The sequence below is a fragment of the Dendrobates tinctorius genome, unplaced genomic scaffold, assembly GCF_039654945.1.
Source record: "Dendrobates tinctorius isolate UK_male_01 unplaced genomic scaffold, ASM3965494v1 ptg000022l, whole genome shotgun sequence".
NCBI classification, from domain to species: Eukaryota; Metazoa; Chordata; class Amphibia; order Anura; family Dendrobatidae; genus Dendrobates; species Dendrobates tinctorius.
This window is the reverse complement of record NW_027361690.1, coordinates 105,269,291-105,288,507: the sequence shown is the minus strand read 5'-3', so window position 1 is coordinate 105,288,507 and position 19,217 is coordinate 105,269,291. Positions and strand designations below refer to the sequence as shown.

At 46.0% G+C, this 19,217-nt stretch overlaps 1 non-coding gene across 1 annotated transcript; it reads right to left on the bottom strand.

The window, feature by feature from the left end:
• Positions 1–11,775: 11,775 nt before the first annotated feature.
• Positions 11,776–11,848, bottom strand: TRNAF-GAA (transfer RNA phenylalanine (anticodon GAA)). Its single transcript has one exon. It is a non-coding gene; the product is annotated as a tRNA-Phe (tRNA).
• Positions 11,849–19,217: the final 7,369 nt, after the last annotated feature.

Here is a 19,217-nt window from a genome sequence, read left to right as displayed (position 1 = left end):
GGCATACTGGTGGCCCACTCCCTGACCACAGTGCAAAAAGGGACAGTCCTGGTGCGCTGCATCAACCTTGAAGACAAAGACATTGTCCTGAAAGCCCGACCGAACTGGCCAAGCTAGTAAGGCCTTTGGAAGAAGTGCTGCCAGCCCCTGCGGTTCAATTGAGAGTGCAATCTGAGGACCCTTGGGAAGTAACTATCAGGCCCCTTCAGACAACCGAAATCTCGACTCAGGAGAAGGGTCAAAACATCCAGGAATAAATGCGGGCCGAGCTCTCCGGACTAACTTCAGCTCAGCTTTCACAGAGAGAAACACTGCTCGGACAGTGCCACGAGGTATTTGCTAGTCATGAGGAAGATTTTGGATGTACCACCGCCATCACCCATGGAATTCCCACGGCAGGAGCGGCCCCCATCCGAGAACGATATTGACAGATTCCTCCACAACTCTACCAAGAGGTGAAAACTTTGCTGGCCCAAATGCGACGAAAGGGAGTTATTCGAGAAAGCCAAAGCCCCTGGGTGGCTCCCATTGTGTTGGTCCGCAAAAAGGATGGCACCTTACGATTCTGCGTGGACTATCGAAGCTGAATGCTTGCACCATTAAAGACTTATACCAACTACCCCGAATAGAAGAATCCTTGTCCGCCTTGGGGAAGGCGACCTATTTTTCGACTTTGGACCTGGCCAGTGGGTACAGGCAGGTGCCCATGTCAGAAGAAGACAGGGCTAAGACGGCGTTCACACTTCCTATGGGACTATTTGAGTTCAATCATATGCCGTTCGGACTGGCCAACGCCCCGGGGACCTTTCAGCGGTTGATGGAGCGGTGTCTGGGAGATCTCAATTTTGAGGCCACGTTGATATATTTAGACGATATCATCATCTATGCTGCCACGTTTGAGGACCACCTGAAGCGGTTGGGGCAGGTACTCGGCCGGCTACAAAAGTACGGGATGAAGGTAAAACCCCAAAAATGCCACCTATTTCGCACCCAGATCGAATATCACGGACCACGGACCCTCTCCTACTGTATCCTCACCCATCCCTGTAGACTGTGAGCCCTTGCGGGCAGGGTCCCCTCTCCTTATGTACTTGTGTGTCCCATGTCTTACACATGTTTATTATACTTGTCTATATTTCCCCTTTTCACATGTAAAGCGCCATGGAATAAATGGCACTATATAAATGCATAATAATAATAATATCTGGGCCATGTCGTCTCAGCAGAGGGCGTAAGGCCGTCCCGGGAAAAGGTTGCTGTCATTCAGGGATGGCCTACCCCCGAGACTATAAAAAACAAGCGGGCCTTCCTGGGGTTGGCCGGATACTACCGTCGTTTCATAAAGAATTTTGCATGTTGAGCTCGAGCCCTGCACGACCTGCTGAAGGGGGCTCCCGCTGGGGCAAATGGACGAAAAATCCAGTGGCTACAACCTCAAGAAGAGGCCTTTCAAGACCTTAAGTCTATGCTCTAGGATGCTCCGGTGTTAGCTTATGCAGATTTCTCGCAACCGTTCATCCTGCACACTGACGAAAGTCTTCACAGGCTGGGGGCTGTGTTGTCACAAGTTCAAGATGGCCGGGAGAGAGTGATCGTGTATGGAAGCCTCTCACTCCATGATTCCGAGCGCAACCCTGAAAATTACAGCTCCTTTAAGCTCGAGCTCCTCGCAGTAGTGTGGGCCATGGCGGAACGATTTGCAGAGTACCTGGCGGGCTCCAAAGTAGTGGAGCAGACCAACAATAACCCGCTGGCTCATTTGGAAAACGCCAAACTGGGGGCTCTGGAACAAAGATGGGTGGCCCGGATTGCGAAATTCAACTATAAAATCATCTATAAAAGAGGGGCCGAGAATGTACACGCTGACGACCTCTCCAGGATTTGACATACAACCCCAGGGAAGAGTCGAGACGACAAACTAGAAGGGGAAGAGATACCGTTCGCCCTCACCGCTGCCATGCTCACAGCTGCCACCCAGAAAGTACTCCCCTCGGAGACCCTAAGTGGTTGGCAGTTATCGGTTACCAGCAGCTGTTTGACATACGTGTCACAAAACAAGGGCTTCGATCTCTCCCCGGACGTCAATATGTGCATCAACCTGTTTTTTCACTGCTGTTTTCCACAAAGATCTGAAGCAAAAAAAGTTTTTTATTCTTCCTTCTTGTACACTTCCTCTTTCTAAGCCTGCAGGGTGTGCCCATGATATATATATATTTTTCATATTGTTAGATTTTGTACTCTGCTTTTCCCTATTTTATGCTTTATCTTGCATTTTTGGTGGAGATTTTTATTCTTGTTACTGTAGTGTGAGAATTTTCGGGAAAGCTGGGTCTTTTGATTTTATACTGTCATCTCCGTTTGTTTTTTTCTCTTCCATTGTTCTCAGAAGATTTACTGAGAGACGCAGGCAGAAAAAAGGGAAGTGTGTGTTTTCTGCAGTCAGCGCACTTTTTAGATTGTTGGAAGTGTACTTGTATTGTTTTTTGATTTTTCTGAGTGGTTCTTTTTAAAAGTTTATATACTTTTTGATATTATCAACTATTTGGGTTTTATCCTTTGAAAATCTTTTTAGGAAAAAAAAGGGGAAAGAAAATCATTTTTCCTTTTTATCTCAGTAGTTTTCTTCCACTTTTTGTGACATTTTATCAGTTTTTTTGTTAAAAAGAGAATTTTTACCTGCTTTTGGTTATTCCTGTGTTCTTTTGTCAGTTTTGATTTTCCATTTTTGTTTCCACTACTTTTGAAGTTTTTTACTAAATATTTTGGTTTTGTTTTTCCTTCCTTTTTAAGCAAGTTAAAAGAGATTGCAAAGTTTTTAAAGTTTTGATCACTTTTTTCAGTTTTTAAAACAGACACAGTAGGTGTTATTCAGAAAGTTAAGCATGTCATTTTCTACGGGCAGCTCCGTATGCTGTAGCATGGCATAATGTATTGAAAAGGAAAGGGGAAGTAGCTGGCGAAGCTGAATTGCCGTCTGCATTACTTAAAGTGACAGCAGATTTTACAGCGTAGAAGTTGCTGAAAGTTAGTGTGACCATCCTGTTATGGTGGAGACCTGCCCACCCCACCTGAACAGTGCAGACCTACTGCAGGAACTGAAGGTGACCAAAGTGTCCCATGAAAATGTGACTTTGACCTCTTCTCCACCCAAGACCCAAGAGGAATCAATCATGCCCATGCTGGTGGCTCTACAAGAGCCTCACTCGAACAACCGGCGCAAGCCTACCCAAGGAGGTGCTGGACATAGCACCTGGAAGCCTATGGTCCAAGGGAGACATCAAGTTGCATCAGTGTGGGTGTCACTCAAGTCTGGAACCCCGGACGCTCAGAAGGCCCAGCATCCACTGCTCATCACCCAGAGCCAAACTGCCTCTGACCAACTGGAGGTCTAAGTGGAAACAGCCTAAGAATTTTGGCATGGGCCAGGAAAACTCTCAACCCAGAGGGACCATACCCGCTTCGTGGATTGGCTGCACTGCTTCCGGCTCCAGCACCAGAGGATCATCTTGGACAAGATTCTGAAGGTGCTCCCTGAAGTTAATGCAGGCCCTGGACCAGTAGACAGCCACTCAGCCCCTCAAACTGGTTAACAAATGCAGACCTGAGATCAAGCTGGGTGAAAGGAACGGTTGCAGGCTGGTAAAGAAGACGCCCCAGCAAAAAGACCCCCTCCGAGAGCAAGAAAGCTCAGCTGGACATCATCTCTGATGAAGAGGACCCCAGTATAACGGCTTGTTTTCCTGCTGGCTCTGTGCCAGAAGATGGGAGTCACTCACGGCACCGTGAAGAGCAAGGCCAGATTGAGCCACCTCACCCATGGTAATCATCATGCTTTCCCAGCTTTTCTCAATCAAGAGGAAGATGGTGAAAGGAAAACCAGACTGGGTTGAATGGTGGATAACCTGAGGGCTGTGAGCGAAGCAGCCGTGTTTGAAACCCCATTTGTGCCAGATCTGCACACTCTGCTGACAAACGTGCCAGCCACAGCAACGGTGCTCATGGCAATGGATCTGCCCGAAGCTCCCCTCGATGTTCCCCCTCATCTGGACGACCAGTTCCTGAGAACGCACAAGGGGGGTGCAGAACAAATGGACAGTGATGCCCAAGAGGGCCCGGAACAGCCTTTCACAGCTCACCAGAGCATTGTCCTCCATCCCCGTCAACTGGATTGCGGAGCATGCAGAAGTCATCGACATCTCTACCTGCACAGCACTTTCCATGTCTCCTCTACTCTGCCTGGCGGGGCAGCAACGTAAGTTCTGCAAAAACAGAGTCCAGTGGTGTCAAAAGCAAGTTCCTGAAGACACGGTATCACCCACTAGACAAAACACTTAGCAGATGACCGGAAGACCGCGGAGAAGATGGCTCCCTCAACAACTCCGAATATGCAGGCCTTCCTTGGTCTAGCGTCGTACTGCAGAACTTGGATCCCTGGTGCTCCAGGCTTAATGCAGCCTCTGTACAATGGCATCAACGCATTGCAGCCTTCGTCTCGTACAGGAAACTGAAAGACTTCATGGTCGCTGCGCCAGCTCTAGGCCTCCCTGACTACGAGAAGCCATCCCGTCTTTGCCGAACAGAAAAGGAAGGACAAAGATGGAGAAGGTCATGCTACTGGCCAGTCCTAAAACAGACCCGCCGAGGAAAACCAGAGGCCTATAGACTGCCTCTCAGCCGGCCTGGATCCAGTTGCAAGGGGGGCCCTCCTGCATGAAAGCAATATCTGCAGCACACGCCCTCCTGACAAGGCTGCTCTTCACCACTCTTCAGTGCTCTCAGCCGTTACCTGTCTCTACTCCCACTCCCAAGGAGGGATGCGGATACGGACCCTCAGATGAAAAATCTGCAAGATACCGTAGATGGCTCCAGTTTTGCAAATGATGAAGGAAGGTTCCACACGGGCTGTGCAGTGACCAGCAATCAAGACATCCTATGGTCCAGAAGTTTGTCAGCCAAGAGCCCAAGAAGCAGAACTGATAGAGCTGACGGAAGGCCTGCCAGATTGCGAAGAACAAAACTTTTGGACGATTTTGGACCCATCTGGGCTGCAAGAGACTTCATCACAGCAAGCGGGTCGACCGTGAAGCACCATGGAGCCATCAGAGACCTGCTGGACGCTCTTCAATTACTAAAAGTGGTGGCAGTGTTGAAGGTCAAGGCACACAGAAATGTGAACACAGTAGAGATACGGGGCATCAACATGGCAGACGTGGCAGCCAAAGAAACAGCCAGAGGAAGACAATATGGAAAATGGGAGAGGTCGTAGAGCCGGACGGCTACTACATATGACTGAAGCAAACAGAAGTCAGTGGGAAAACTGGTGAAGACGCCATCTCTGAATTGGAAAGAAGTGCTGCCTCCTCCTCCACCAGCCAACGTGCTAAATCACTTCCAGGATGAAGACTCTGACGTGGATATGATTTCTGAGGCAGAAGAATGGTGCCCACCTTTACCAGAAAGGATGTATTTGATGGAGAACATTCCAGAAGATTGTCCTTCACCACCCTCTCGTGGGGAAGCTTCTTCTCCAGCACAGTCCTACGGTCAGCAGTCCACGGCAACACTTACCCCGTCCCCCCCGAGACGAGCTGCATGAGTCCGAAGGCTACAACAGTTTGACCTTCCCCCTCATCCTCAGAGAATGCCGGCTGGATCTGTACCAATGCAAAGAGTCCCAAGTCCTCCTCTGACACAGTCTAACCCGAGTCTTCATACAGAGGGAGGGGAGACGCCGCGGCATGGACATAGACGAAACCTCAGCCAAAATCCCACAATCAGCTCAGAGAATGTCAATTACCACAACCCAGTCACTAAACCTGACAAAATGACTTCCTGAAACCTGTACAAGAAGTAACAGGATCAGACTAGGAAGGAGGAGAAGGAAAGCTGGATGCTGAGGGGCAAAAGCACTGGGCTCCAAAGAAACCCGTCTACTTCAAACCGTCTACCTTAAACCGTCTACCTTAAACGTCTACCTCAAAATGTCTACCTCAAGACAGACCCAGTCTATCTATAAACTATATCTATAACTAGTTGATAAGGGGCATGCTGGAGCAATCCCGTGATAAATGGATCCAACAGCAGCAAGAAGACGAAGAAATTGGACTTCTCCGGACATGGGTCTCCGCTGGCAAACTGCCCACTGACTCCCAAAGACAGATTTTGACTCAGGACATGTCGCTGATGTTACGACAATGGGAGAGGCTTTTTATCCGAAAGGGACTATTGTATCATAAAATGACATCACGAACAACATCTATGACGATTTGGCAGGTAGTTGTGCCCGGAGCCCAACTTAACGAACTGGCTCGAGAAGCCCACGAAAAAGGGGCTCATTTCGAAGCTCAAAAGACCTTGCAATGGTTACAACAGATAATTTGCCATCCACGCTTGCATGCTGTTGTGGACGAGACTTTCCGGGCCTGTCGCCTATGCGAATTAGCCAAACCACCCGCACAGCGAGCCTCAGTACAAACAATCGTGACCTCAGCTCCCCTCGAGCTTCTGCCGGTGGATTACCTGACCATTGGTCCCGCATTTCAGGGGTACGAACACTGCCTCGTCATGGTAGACCATTTCACTAAGTTCGCTGTGGTCACTCCCACTCGAGACCAGACCGCGGAGTCAGCCGCCTCCGCAATTTGTAGAAACTTCATACAAGTTTAAGGCTTCCCTCAACGGATACATTCCGATCAAGGAGCATGTTTTTTGGGAAAAATAATGGAGGAACTACACCGTCTCTACGGTATTGACAAATCCTGGACCACGCCATACCACCTGTAGGGAAACGGGGCCTGCGAACGATTTAATAGGACATTAATCCAAATGTTGCATACTCTGGAGAGTGACAAGAAGGCCCGCTGGCCCGAATATGTCCCTGAATTAGAATGGGTTTATAACAACAGAGTACATCGAGTTACCGGCTATACCCCCTACTCCCTGTTATTCGGATGAGAAGTCAAAGGGATCATGGAGGTAGAGTTGGACCCAGAGGAACCTCAGCCCTGGATCGGGGTATCATCATGGGTCTGAAATCACCGGCACCGGCTGCAAACTCTTTATCTAATCGTACATACCAAACTCCAAGACTTAGAACACCCAGGAAAGAATTTATCTCCACCTCCCAACCTCCAAAGCGGAGACCGAGTACTCATACTAGACTAACACCCCCAGAACAAATTAGAGCCACGCTGGGAAGAGAGTCCCTATCGGGTCCTACGCCGTATAAACCCTGAAGGACCTGTGTACGAGATATGACCCGAGAAAGACGCTGCCTACTCACATTGTGCACCGTAATATGTTATGCCCATGTACTTCCACTGACCCGAAACAACCTGAACCTTCCCCTCTGGTCTCTGAACCATTGTTCTGGGACCCGGACGACGAAGAAGTCTTCCCCACAATAACCAGGTGCTCTCTACTCAATGACAAACCAACTGACACAATTAGCCAGCCCAAACCAGCTAGCCCACCACCGTCCACCACCCCAGAAGACTCCACCCTAGTCGAACTAAGACGCTCCGAGCGGTCAACAGCTGGCAAACCCCCCGAACAATACAAACAGGACCAGTTCATATGGCAACAAAAACTGACACCTCTGCAGACCAACCCAAGTATACTGAGGCCCTCGCCCGAGGACTGGCAAGCATATAGGATGAGGGAGTGTAGGTAGGAGGGCTGCCGTAGAGTGTCCGGGCCGGAACCAAGGGGACCGCCATCTAGGTTTCTAAGGGAACAGTACCTGGGGAATGAAGGAGGAGAGTGGACTGCTGAGAGTGACAGGACAGCAAGGGGAGGGGTGAGTATACAAGGGACAGGGAGCGTGCAGGGGAGTCAGATGGCGGAACGGCAGACACGAAGCAATAGACTGTGGGAGTTTAAGAGAGCCAGAGTGACAGACGGTGACCAGAGAGGAGGCCATCGGCAGAGGGGAGACTTACAGTGGCCTGCGGAGAGTAAGTGCCGAGCCTACTAACAAGAGACTGTCACTTCACTCCAATCCGGGGTGACTTCCTGCCCACGGTCGTCTGCAGCTTTTACCGCTGTGCTCCAGTCTGTTGCAGCTGGTCCACCGCCCCTCGCAGCCACTGCCACTTCACTCCAGCCCGCGGCTGCGGCCTGCCCGCTGCCGCCCCACTTCAGCCCGTGGCTGCGGCCTCTTAATCACCGGCCGCAGTGGACGTCACCCCGCTGCAGTCGGCACTTGGGGCCTACTCCTCGCCTACAGAGAAAATCTTCGCCTAGGCCCAGGCCGTGCACGTGGCCTATCAACCGCCACTCCTGGGAACTGTGACACAACCCTGCTTGGAGACTGGAGTCTCATTGAACTCGCTTACGAGCAGAACCCTGCTGTTTCTACAGGGGGTTACCTCATCAAAGGACTTCCTCAGGGCCTGTTGTGACCCAACTCCTCCTGTGTGCTGGGCACCCGAAGACTACGACAGATCCTCAGCAGCTGGGCCCAGCAGCTGCGACTCCAATGCAGCCTCATCAGAGACGACGAGGGACGTCAGGACGGATAAGTGACGCTATAGGAAATAAGGACCCGTAGTCGGCCATATCCCGGCCCTATAGCAACCGGCTTTTGCCGGATTAGTCATGTTCTCTTTTTAAAGTGTTTGTTTGTGCAGAGTCCCTGCAAGGACAATAGCTGTTATTGTTTTTGGTTGCTTAGTATAGCCCTAGCGGCTTAAATTCATAAAAGTTCTCTAGCCAAAGTTCAACTCAGTCTCGCGTCTCGTCACTGCATCCTGCGTACCTGCTGTTACCTACATATATACCATTTAGAAAATGTATCATTTGTGACAACTCTTTGTTTCCTGTCATTTAGCCAATTCCTTACCCATCTGCATATAGTTACCCCCAGCCCCTGTATATGTAACTTCAGTATAAGGCTGTAATGTGGTACAGTATCAAATGCTTTTGCAAAGTCCAGATAAATCACATCAGCTACATTACCAGCATCCAGACTTGCACTTACCTCCTCATAGAAACCCAACATGTTAGTTAGACACTACCTATCTTTCATCAATCCATGCTAGTTGTCAGTTATTATATTATTCTCTGCAATATATTTCTACAGGTCATCTCTTATAATGTCCTCAAAAATATTGCACACTACTGATGTCAGGCTTACCTGGCTCCACCTTCTTACCGTTCTTATATCGGTATCACATCAGTCATTCTCCAATCCTGTGGCACCACCCCTGTTACAAGAGAGTCGAAGAATATAACTTACAGCAATTACTTAGTGCAATACCCTCAGTATCCGTGGATGAATGCCATCTGGCCCGGGGAATTTTCATTGTTTAATTTGCTCAGACGCAGGCATACTTCTTGTTGTGTTAAACTAATTAGATCAGGTGGTGAAGTTTGATTTTTGCCTTGCTGAATGATCCCTGGAACAGTTAATTCATTGATGAACACGGATGAAAAGTGCCTGTTTAATATCTCAGCCTTTTCTTTGTCCTCTATGAATATCTTATTATTATCATGTTTTAAGGGGCCTATACCATCTTTTTTTCTTTTTGGCATTGATGTATAAAGTGTTTTGTGATTTATTTTAATGTTACTGGTAATTTGTTTCCCTGTGGATAACTGCAAACTTGATTTGTCTTTTGTATTTCTTACATAGATCTTTATACTCCTCAAAATGCTATTTCTCTATTCTCGGCCTTCATGATTTTGAATGCCCTTTGTTTTAGTCTGATTAAACTTTGCAAAGTCTTATTTATCCATAATGGTTTCTTTTTATTCCTGGACATTTTATTACCAGCTGGTACAAGTTTTCTACATGCATTATTCTTCAATAATTAAAATGGGTGAAAAATGCTGCAAAGATGCTAAAAGAATTGACATGCTGCTGCTACAAATTCGCAAGGAAAAAATAAGCATCGTGAATGATATTTTAGAAATTTCATTCACTTTGCAGACACAGTGAAATACTGCGCTTTTCAGGAAAAAAACATGAAAAATGCTGCAAAAATGCGAGGTGTGAGCATATTCTAAAAGTGGTAAATCTGAGCATGAATTATAGCATGGATAACAGGAGGCATTTTCTTTGGCACATACAAATAATCTATAATAATAAATGCCCTAAGCAACTTCCGGTTGTAACAACTTCCGTCCAGTTGTAACCGGTGACGTCACCGCACACCTCTTTCCATGTTAACCCTCAACACACACACTCCACTCACCTTTCACCATCTCCACTCACGTCCACTCACTCTTTCACTCCACATACGACCCTTTCTCTCACTCCGTCTCTCATACTCACGCCGTCATCGCCGCTGATCCACGATCCCCGACATCATCTTCCGCCGGCGCCATCCTGGATCCAGACGTCCTCCACGCCGGCGACATGTTCTTGCGGCGACGCCATTTTGGATCGGCGAAATCCCGCGATAGTCAAGATGGCATCGCCGCAAGAACATGTCGCCGGCGAGGACGACGTCGGGATCCAAAATGGTGTCGGCGAAAACTCGCGAGATTTTGCCGACACCATTTTGGATCCCGACGTCGTCCACGCCGACGACATGTTCTTGCGGCGACGCCATTTTGGATCGGCGAAATCCCGTGATAGTCAAGATGGCGTCGCCGCAAGAACATGTCGCCGGAGAGGACGACGTCGGGATCCAAAATGGCGTCGGCGAAAACTCGCTAGATTTCGTCGACGCCATTTTGGATCCCGACGTCGTCCACGCCGGCGACATGTTCTTCCGGCGACGCCATCTTGACTATCGCGGGATTTCATGATACTCAAGATGGCGTCGCCGCAAGAACATGTCGCCGGCGTGGACAACGTCTGGATCCAGGATGGCACCGGCGGAAGAAGATGTCGGGGATCGTGGAGCAGCGGCGATGACGGCGTGAGTATGAGAGACGGAGTGAGAGAAGGGGTCGTATGTGGAGTGAAAGAGTGAGTGGAGATGGTGAAAGGTGAGAGGAGTGTGTGTGTTGAGGGTTAACATGGCAAGAGGTGTGATGCTATCGCATCCTCCCGATGCGATAGCATCGGGCCATAATCTAGTATCAATATAAATGGGGCTGGGATGTCACTTCCAGGAGATGCCATTTGTTCCCTTCCCTTGAATGTGACCCAGTAGGGGGCGGTATGGAAATGAGAGGAAGGTATCCGAGTCTGCGGGGTGGTGGGGGATCTGCACAGGCTTCTGTTCTCTGCACAGCCGGGAGGCCAGAGCGCTGCTCTGAAGGAAGAACGTACAAGGGCGGTACACCAGTGCAGGATCAGTAACCCCAGTGATCTGCCATTACTTTATATGAAGGGTATACCCCTTTTATTAAATACCACTGTATCCCATCCATAAGACCTTCTGTCCGCCACGTCCCCTAGAACAACCCTGTAATGTAAACTGCGCGCCGGCTGCATTACAAATCTCCTGCGCTTTTTCCATTACACTGTAACCTGCGGAAGAAACAGACTCCATTCCCAATTTAGGAGATAACATTTACTCACAATCTGCACAAGTCTGAATCACCCCCCAAAACAATCGCGCCCCTATATAATCTACATCCCTACATATTACCTAGAAACTACATCTTCCAGCATACCTCCCTGCACCTGCTTGGATGGCCAATATTCCCATTCACTGACAGCAAGCAGAGAAGTCTTAAAGGTGGGGAAGAACTGAAATATAAAGTGTCGCAGAAAGGCACAAAACTCCTTATTACACATGAATCAAACATGGTGTCACTTCAAGGAAAAAAAAAGTAAAACCACAAGATTTCCAAAGACCTTAGTGTTAGTAAAACTTCTGCCGAAACCCGGGATCGAACCAGGGACCTTTAGATCTTCAGTCTAACGCTCTCCCAACTGAGCTATTTCGGCCGGGTAAGGAAGTGCAAAGGTTAATGCACAGGTCAATGCACTCAGCAACAACATGCTGGAACCATGAATGCCACAGCCACTGCAGAACTTCTCATTCATTACTGCGTTTGTGCCTTTTATTGTGTCGTTTTTGAGGTTTTCATTCCTTATTGTTCTTTTAACTTGTGCCTTTTTAGTCTATTTTATACCTATTTACTTTTCTTTGCTGTTATTTTTTTTATACTCGCCACTGTGGACATAACAACCAAATGTTTGTGACTCATTCATCAATTGAGAATTATTTTTTTTAAATCATTACATTTTTGCACAAATGTCCTCCAGCCAAACATCCCCCCCCGGACGGAGTGATTTTCTGTGTGTCTGTAATTAAAAAAAAAATAAAAATGAGAGGAGCAAGGGACTTTTTTGTGCTACAAAATACGAGAACAAAGTGAAAAGCAAAAAAATATAGATTTAAATAAATATAAAATATTAAAAATATGTCATACTATATAATATTATTATATGATTCTGACTTGTATTATATGATTATATTACTGCATTATATTATTATAATATACTATTAATCTTTATTATAATATTAATATAATTAATAATAATATATTATTATTACATAAAAGCAAAAACAGTTTCGTATTTTGTGCAAAATTCATGATCCACGTGCACCAATTTGAAAAATTTGTCGCAGAAAAATGTCAATGGATAACAAAAGATTAAAAAAAAAAGAAAGAAAAGGTGACTTAAAAAAGTACCGTATATACTTATGTATAAGCCGACGAGTATAAGCCGACCCCCCTAATTTTGCCACAAAAAACTGGGAAAACGTATTGACTCACGTATGAGCCTAGGGTGGAAAATGCAGCAGCTACTGGTAAGTTTCAAAAATAAAAATAAATCCCAGTAAAAGTAAAATTAATTGAGACATCAGTAGGTTAAATGTTTTTGAATATCAATATTGAATCAGGAGCCCCATATAATGCTCCATACAGTTCATCATGGCCCTATAAGTTGCTCCATACAAAATACGCCCCATATAATGCTGCACAAAGGTTAATAATGCCCCATAAGTTGCTCCATAGAATAACATGCCCCATATAATGCTGCACAAAGGTTAATAATGGCCCCTATAAGATGCTCCATAGAATAATATGCCCCATATAATGCTCCATACAGTTCATCATGGCCCCATTAGTTGCTCCATACAAAATACGCCCCATATAATGCTGCACAAAGGTTAATAATGCCCCCATAAGACGCACCATAGAACAATATGCCCCATATAATGCTGCACAAAGCTTAATAATGGCCCCATAAGATGCTCCATAGAATAATATGCTGCACATGCTGCTCCATAAAGGTTATGGCCCCATAAAATGCTCCATAGATTATGCCCCCATAAGATGCTCCATAGATTATTTCCCCATAAAATGCCCCATAGATTATGCCCCCATAAGATGCTCCATAGAATAATATGCCCCATATGCTGCTCCATAAAGGCTATGCCCCCATAAGATGCTCCATAGATTATTATTATTATTACTATTATACATTTATATAGCGCCATTTATTCCATGGCGCTTTACATGTGAAAAGGGGAAATATAGACAAGTACAATAAACATATGCAAGACAAGGGACACACAAGTACAGGAGAGAGGACCCTGCCCGCGAGGGCTCACAGCCTACAGGGATGGGTGAGGATACACTAGGAGAAAGTAGAGCTGGCTGTGTGGTGGTTCAGTAGACTGAGGATAATTGCAGGCTGTAGGCTTGTCGGAACAGGTGGGTCTTCAGGTTCTTCTTGAAGGTTTCCGTTGATGGTGAGAGTCTGATGTGTTGCGGCAGAGAGTTCCAGAGTATGGGGGAAGAACGGGAGAAGTCTTGTATGCGGTTGTGGGAAGAAGAGATGAGGGGGGAGTAGAGGAGATCTTGAGAGGATCGAAGGTTGCGTGCGGGTAGGTACCGGGAGACCATGTCACAAATGTATGGAGGAGACAGGTTGTGGATGGCTTTGTATGTCATGGTTAGGGTTTTGAACTGGAGTCTCTGGGCAATAGGAAGCCAGTGAAGGGCCTGGCATGGGGGGGAGGCTGGGGAATAGCAGGGAGACATTAGTTGGACAGCAGAGTGTAGGATGGACTGGAGTGGTGCCAGAGTGCTGGAGGGTAGGCCAGAGAGTAGGAGGTTGCAGTAGTCGAGGCGGGAGATGATAAGGGCGTGCACTAGTACATTATAATCATTGATTTCTTAAAGTGCTGTGCAGGTTACACTTAATGAGATTCCTTAAGGCTGTGCGCCCACGATGCGATTTTTAAGTGTTTTTGCCGCGATTTTCGACACGAAAACACTGCGAAAATGTTTAAAATCATGTACAGAACGCCCCCCATGCATTCCTATGGCATTCCGCACATGCTGTGCTAATGCTACGCTTTTTTCCACGGCGGAATTGCATCGCGGAAAAAATCGCAGCATGATCATTCTTTGGGGGGAATCGCAAAGAATTGCCGCGATTCCGCGCCCATAGGAATGCATGAGAAGCGCATACTTCCCGCATGTGGCTATGCCCACCATGTGGGAAGTTAAGCGTCTTATGTGCATTTGGTACCCACGGTGTGGAGGAGAGGAGACTGTCCTCCAGGCCCTGGGTACCATACCCCTGTAAAAAAAAGAATAAAAAATAAAAAATCGGGGTATATTTACCTTCCAACATCCCGCGCTGCCATCCCGGGCCACAGCGTTCCCAGTGATGCCTTTCGGCAAGGTCCTGTGATGACGTAGTCTCGCGTGACTCTAGCGGTCTCGCGAGATCGCTATAGTAACGCGAGACCAACATCATCACAGGTCTCGCAAGGCATCGCTGGGAACGTTGAGGCCCGGGATGGCAGCGCGGGACGTCGGAAGGTAAATATACCCCGATTTTTTATTTTTTTTATCATTTTTAACATTCTATCTTTTACTATTGAGGCCGCATAGGCAGCCTCAATAGTAAAAAGCTGCTCACACTTGTCAAACACCATGTTTGACGAGTGTGACCAACCTGTCAATCACTTTCCAAGCGATGCTTCAAATCGCTTGGAAAGTGCTTGAGAAAATCGTGGCAAAATCGCGATCAGAATCGCGGTAAAATTGCGGTGAAATCGCGCTGAAAAAACGTGCGATTTCTGGGAAGGAGTCCGGTTTTCACTGTGCGTTTTAAAACGCTACGTGGGCACATAGCCTTATAGTGGAAAATGTTTTTAATGAAATATCTAATTAGTGAAAATGATTCCAGCAAGAACGTTGGTTTTATGTATTTACTGTGTTTTTAACCAACTGTTAACAATGAAATGATAAATCAATGGAAAATCCAGAGCATTTAGGAAGCATACATTATGGGCTCTCATGAAAACAAGGGGTGGTTCGAAACTAACACTAATTTTCATCCTAAATGTCTCTATTTAATTTAATAATATAATACTTTTTCTAATATGGTCTAATCACAAACTCCATAACCTTCCCTCTCTAACCTGACTTGTTTATTTTTTTTGTTTTACCTATTTCATTTTGATGACGTTTAGTTTGAGTATTCTAGGATGCACTGAGTTTTCTCAAACACGGCTTTAAACGGAAGAGACTGCGGTCACTGCTGTAGCCTCTGTTCCCAGCCTGAAAGCAAGCGTCAGAGACGTCCATTTCAGATGCTAGGCTAGTCCCTGCTGTACTGAGCATTCACTGGATCTTGTCACTCTGCAATATTAAATTAACAATGGCAATGCGCTTCCTCACCAGCTCTAATAAGAAGTGACGAGTCGGCAGCATTGCGCACTGTCCATGCACACTGAAAGGTGATAACCCAGAGAGCAGAGACCAGTCCCGTTCCATGAACAGAAATAAAGTGCAATTGCAATCGCAACCCGGTGTCCACCATGCAGAGAGGAACCTGCTGCTAGTATGAACAATGACGGAAACAAAACAGTGAGCGTTACCTTAAATACACTGTGTTAATGCCAGTGTGATGGGAGCACTGAGTGCCAAGCTCAGTTATTTCACAGAGAGATACTGCACTAAGAATGCTACATATTATACCCTGTTGCCTTCACAGAGAGGAAGTATAAGGGTTGAGTTTGCTCTGTTACTGAACTGTGCTAACCGCACACATGAATGAAACAGATGCTAAGCCAAGCGGCTAGTTGCCCCAGTCCTAACACTACTGAACTTGTGCCTGACTGGCACCCTAAGCATGTAGCAGACCAAAGACTCAGGTGTTGAGCCATGGGTACAAAACAGCATAAGTGTGCTACCTGTCTGCCAACATGTCCAGTATTTGAGCATAGCCAAACACACACAAACTTGCAGAGTATCCACCCACTCACACCAAAACAGAAATGACACTAGCGCGCCCATGTGCATCGCTGAGAGCCTTTTATACGCTAGGCTCCACCCCAACCACTCATGCCCAGATGGTCGAGACATCGCCCGCAGGCCAATCCGGAGCTGCCACATCACCAGAGCAGCCAACGTCCGACCAACAATAAGAAGACGTTACATCCGGGACATGCTCAGTAAGGTGATCTCTGGACTTGGACTCTGGAGCGCAAGGCTGCACCTGTATATCGCTGATTACCATAGACTTGGCTGGAGAGACATCAGTAACCAAACGTATACCAGGAGCCTGAGCAATACACCGGCACCGACATCTGTGCTGAGCAGCAATTGCTGGGACCGATGTCTGTGCTGAGAAGCAATCGTAGCGGCTGGACTTGAATGGGAGACCACAATACCAGATAATGCTTCGGATCTATCCCGTGCAGCGGGAGAATTCCAACTCCTAACAACTACTGTATATAGAGAGCCAAGCGTCAATATCAGGTCTGGAAACTAGATAGTTTCTCTAATATATTTTTTTTCCTTATTGAATATGTAGTTCTGCTAAAAAGGTTTCTTAAATATTTTATCATATCTCAGCTTTATTTTACCATGCCAGCAAATGATGTATGACTTTAGATATACATATACACATACAAACATATATATATATATATATATATATATATATATGTGAACAACGGCAAAGCAAAGTCCAGCAATAACGTGAGCAATCCAGGATGCTGTTAAAAAAATTTTTCTTTCTTTTTATTCATAAATCCATTAAAATGCAATGGTCCAAGCAGTTCAAAACAGCAATAACGCAGGAAAGTAGTGCAGATAGTCCTATCTGCACTACTTTCCTGTGTTATTGCTGTTTTGAACTGCTTGGACCATTGCATTTTAATGGATTTCTGAATAAAAAGAAAGAAAAAAATTTTTAACAGCATCCTGGATTGCTCACGTTATTGCTGGACTTTGCTTTGCCGTTGTTCACATTTGTATGGATGGACTCCTACATCCAGATCCAGGCACAACGGAGTTAACCAGGTCACCTGAGGTTCCAGGTTGTTCACAGGAGTGAGCTAGTCTACATTGTTGGATATATATATATATATATATATATATATATATATATATATATATATATATATATATATACACATACATACAGTTGTGGCCAAAAGTACTGACACCCCTGCTATTTTGTCAGACAATACTCAGTTTCTTCCTGAAAATGATTGTAAACACAAATTATTTGGTATTATTATCTTCATTTCATTTGTCTTAAATGAAAAAACACAAAAAGAATTGTCCTAAAGCCAAACTGGATATAATTCCACACCAGACATAAAAAAGAGGGTGGACAAAAGTATTGGCACTGTTCGAAAAATCATGTGATGCTTCTCTAATTTGTGTAATTAACAGCACCTGTAACTTACCTGTGGCACCTAACAGGTGTTGGCAATAACTAAATCACACTTGCAGCCAGTTGACATGGATTAAAGTTGACTCAACCTCTGTCCTGTGTCCTTGTGTGTACCACATTGAGCATGGAGAAAAGAAAGAAGACCAAAGAACTGTCTGAGGACTTGAGAAACCAAATTGTGAGGAAGCATGAGCAATCTCAAGGCTACAAGTCCATCTCCAAAGAACTGAATGCTCCTGTGTCTACCATGCGCAGTGTCATGAAGAAGTTTAAAGCCCATGGCACTGTGGCTAACCTCCCTAGATGTGGACGGAAAAGAAAAATTGACAAGAGATTTCAACGCAAGATTGTGCGGATGTTGGATAAAGAACCTCGACTAACATCCAAACAAGTTCAAGCTGCCCTGCAGTCTGAGGGTACAACAGTGTCAACCCGTACTATCCGTCGGCCTCTGAATGAAAAAAGACAGTATGGTAGGAGACCCAGGAAGACCCCACTTCTTACCCTGAGACATAAAAAAGCCAGGCTGGAGTTCGCCAAAACGTATCTGAAAAAGCCTAAAACGTTTTGGAAGAATGTTCTCTGGTCAGATGAGACAAAAGTAGAGCTTTTTGGGCAAAGGCATCAACATAGAGTTTACCGGAGACAAAAAGAGGCAATCAAAGAAAAAAACATGGTCCCTACAGTCAAACATGGTGGCGATTCCCTGATGTATTGGGTTTGCTTTGCTGCTTCTGGCACTGGACTGCTTGACCGTGTGCATGGCATCATGAAGTCTGAAGACTACCAACAAATTTTGCAGCATAATGTAGGGCAAGCTGGGTCTCCCTCAAAGGTCATGGGTCTTCCAGCAGGACAATGACCCAAAACACACTTCAAAAAGCACTAGAAAATGGTTTGAGAGAAAGCACTGGAGACTTTTAAGGTGGCCAGCAATGAGTCCAGACCTGAATCCCATAGAACACCTGTGGAGAGATCTAAAAATGGCAGTTTGGAGAAGGCACCCTTCAAATATCAGGGACCTGGAGCAGTTTGCCAAAGAAGAATGGTCTAAAATTCCAGCAGAGCATTGTAAGAAACTCATTGATAGTTACCGGAAGCGGTTGGTCGCAGTTATTTTGGCTAAAGGTTGTGCAACCAAGTATTAGGCTCAGTGCCAATACTTTTGTCTGGCCCATTTTTGGAGTTTTGTGTGAAATGATCAATGTTTTGCTTTTTGCTTCATTCTCTTTTGTGCTTTTTCATTTAAGACAAATTAAATGAAGATAATAATACCAAAGAATTTGTGTTTGCAATCATTTTCAGGAAGAAACTGAGTATTATCTGACAAAATTGCAGGGGTGTCAATACTTTTGGCTACAACTGTATAAATATATACTAGATGGTGGCCCGATTCTAACGCACCAGGTATTCTAGAATAGGATCACCCCAATTTTGCCTCATAAGTTGGAGCCACCTAAAAAATAAGAAAAACACATTAGATTATACTCACTGGGGGGCGGGGGATGGTACGGTGGGTGTCGTGGTCCGGTCCGGCGCCTCCCATCTTCATACGATGATGTCCTCCTCCTTGCTTCTCCTTTGACTCCTGCGCACG